Raw genomic sequence first — 3472 nt, forward strand, 5'->3', positions numbered from 1 at the left:
TTTTCTGATTAACACAAAAGAAAATATTTTGAGGAATGATGGTAAACCCACAGCAGATAGTGACCATTGACTCCCATAGTAGGAATAAAAAAATGATGGAATTTTATAGGTTAAATGAAAATTATTTCAAAATTTACTCATCCTTGTGTTGTTTTAAACCTGTATGCATTAGTTTTTTTCTGATTAACACAAAAGAAAATATTTTGAGGAATGATGGTAAACCCACAGCAGATAGGGACCATTGACTCCCATAGTAGGAATAAAAAAATGATGGAATTTTATAGGTTAAATGAAAATTATTTCATAATTTACTCATCCTTGTGTTGTTTTAAACCTGTATGCATTAGTTTTTTTCTGATTAACACAAAATAAAATATTTTGAGGAATGATGGTAAACCCACAGCAGAAAGTTACCATTGACTCCCATAGTAGGATTAAAAAAATGATGGATTTTTATAGGTTCAATGAAAATTCTTTCATAATTTACTCATCCTTGTGTTGTTTTAAACCTGTATGCATTAGTTTTTTTCTGATTAACACAAAAGAAAATATTTTAAGGAATGATGGTAAACCCACAGCAGATAGTGACCATTGACTCCCATAGTAGGAATAAAAAAATGATGGAATTTTATAGGTTCAATGAAAATTCTTTCATAATTTACTCATCCTTGTGTTGTTTTAAACCTGTATGCATTAGTTTTTTTCTGATTAACACAAAAAGAAAATATTTTTTGGAATGATGGTAAACCCACAGCAGATAGTGACCATTGACTCCCATAGTGGGAATAAAAAAATGATGGATTTTTATAGGTTCAATGAAAATTCTTTCATAATTTACTCATCCTTGTGTTATTTTAAACCTGTATACATTAGTTTTTTCTGATTAACACAAAAGAAAATATTTTGAGGAATGATGGTAAACCCACAGCAGATAGTGACCATTGACTCCCATAGTAGGAATAAAAAAATGATGGAATTTTATAAGTTCAATGAAAATTCTTTCATAATTTACTCATCCTCGTGTTGTTTTAAACCTGTATGCATTAGTTTTTTTCTGATTAACACAAAAAGAAAATATTTTTAGGAATGATGGTAAACCCACAGCAGATAGTGACCATTGACTCCCATAGTAGGAATAAAAAAATGATGGAATTTTATAGGTTCAATGAAAATTCTTTCATAATTTACTCATCCTCGTGTTGTTTTAAACATTTATGCATTAGTTTTTTTCTGATTAACACAAAAGAAAATATTTTGAGGAATGATAGTAAACCCACAGCAGATAGTGACCATTGACTCCCATAGTAAGAATAAAAAAATGATGGAATTTTATAGGTTCAATGAAAATTCTTTCATAATTTACTCATCCTCGTGTTGTTTTAAACATTTATGCATTAGTTTTTTTCTGATTAACACAAAATAAAATATTTTGAGGAATGATAGTAAACCCACAGCAGATAGTGACCATTGACTCCCATAGTAAGAATAAAAAAATGATGGAATTTTATAGGTTCAATGAAAATTCTTTCATAATTTACTCATCCTTGTGTTATTTTAAACCTGTATACATTAGTTTTTTCTGATTAACACAAAATAAAATATTTTGAGGAATGATGGTAAACCCACAGCAGATAGTGACCATTGACTCCCATAGTAGGAATAAAAAAATGATGGAATTTTATAGGTTCAATGAAAATTCTTTCATAATTTACTCATCCTTGTGTTGTTTTAAACCTGTATGCATTAGTTTTTTTCTGATTAACACAAAAAGAAAATATTTTGAGGAATGATGGTAAACCCACAGCAGATAGTGACCATTGACTCCCATAGTGGGAATAAAAAAATGATGGAATTTTATAGGTTCAATGAAAATTCTTTCATAATTTACTCATCCTTGTGTTATTTTAAACCTGTATACATTAGTTTTTTCTGATTAACACAAAAGAAAATATTTTGAGGAATGATGGTAAACCCACAGCAGATAGTGACCATTGACTCCCATAGTAGGAATAAAAAAATGATGGAATTTTATAAGTTCAATGAAAATTCTTTCATAATTTACTCATCCTCGTGTTGTTTTAAACCTGTATGCATTAGTTTTTTTCTGATTAACACAAAAAAAATATTTTGAGGAATGATGGTAAACCCACAGCAGATAGTGACCATTGACTCCCATAGTAGGAATAAAAAAAGATGGAATTTTATAGGTACAATGAAAATTCTTTCATAATTTACTCATCCTCGTGTTGTTTTAAACATTTATGCATTAGTTTTTTTCTGATTAACACAAAAGAAAATATTTTGAGGAATGATGGTAAACCCACAGCAGATAGTGACCATTGACTCCCATAGTAGGAATAAAAAAATGATGGAATTTTATAGGTTAAATGAAAATTATTTCAAAATTTACTCATCCTTGTGTTGTTTTAAACCTGTATGCATTAGTTTTTTTCTGATTAACACAAAAGAAAATATTTTGAGGAATGATGGTAAACCCACAGCAGATAGGGACCATTGACTCCCATAGTAGGAATAAAAAAATGATGGAATTTTATAGGTTAAATGAAAATTATTTCATAATTTACTCATCCTTGTGTTGTTTTAAACCTGTATGCATTAGTTTTTTTCTGATTAACACAAAATAAAATATTTTGAGGAATGATGGTAAACCCACAGCAGAAAGTTACCATTGACTCCCATAGTAGGATTAAAAAAATGATGGATTTTTATAGGTTCAATGAAAATTCTTTCATAATTTACTCATCCTTGTGTTGTTTTAAACCTGTATGCATTAGTTTTTTTCTGATTAACACAAAAGAAAATATTTTAAGGAATGATGGTAAACCCACAGCAGATAGTGACCATTGACTCCCATAGTAGGAATAAAAAAATGATGGAATTTTATAGGTTCAATGAAAATTCTTTCATAATTTACTCATCCTTGTGTTGTTTTAAACCTGTATGCATTAGTTTTTTTCTGATTAACACAAAAAGAAAATATTTTTTGGAATGATGGTAAACCCACAGCAGATAGTGACCATTGACTCCCATAGTAGGAATAAAAAAATGATGGAATTTTATAGGTTAAATGAAAATTATTTCATACTTTACTCATCCTTGTGTTGTTTTAAACCTGTATGCATTAGTTTTTTTCTGATTAACACAAAATAAAATATTTTGAGGAATGATGGTAAACCCACAGCAGAAAGTTACCATTGACTCCCATAGTAGGATTAAAAAAATGATGGATTTTTATAGGTTCAATGAAAATTCTTTCATAATTTACTCGTCCTTGTGTTGTTTTAAACCTGTATGCATTGGTTTTTTTCTGATTAACACAAAAGAAAATATTTTGAGGAATGATGGTAAACCCACAGCAGATAGTGACCATTGACTCCCATAGTGGGAATAAAAAAATGATGGAATTTTATAGGTTCAATGAAAATTCTTTCATAATTTACTCATCCTTGTG

This window comes from Paramisgurnus dabryanus, unplaced genomic scaffold (genome assembly GCF_030506205.2).
Source record: "Paramisgurnus dabryanus unplaced genomic scaffold, PD_genome_1.1 h2tg000105l_1_241652__unclustered, whole genome shotgun sequence".
In the NCBI taxonomy this organism is placed as follows: domain Eukaryota; kingdom Metazoa; phylum Chordata; class Actinopteri; order Cypriniformes; family Cobitidae; genus Paramisgurnus; species Paramisgurnus dabryanus.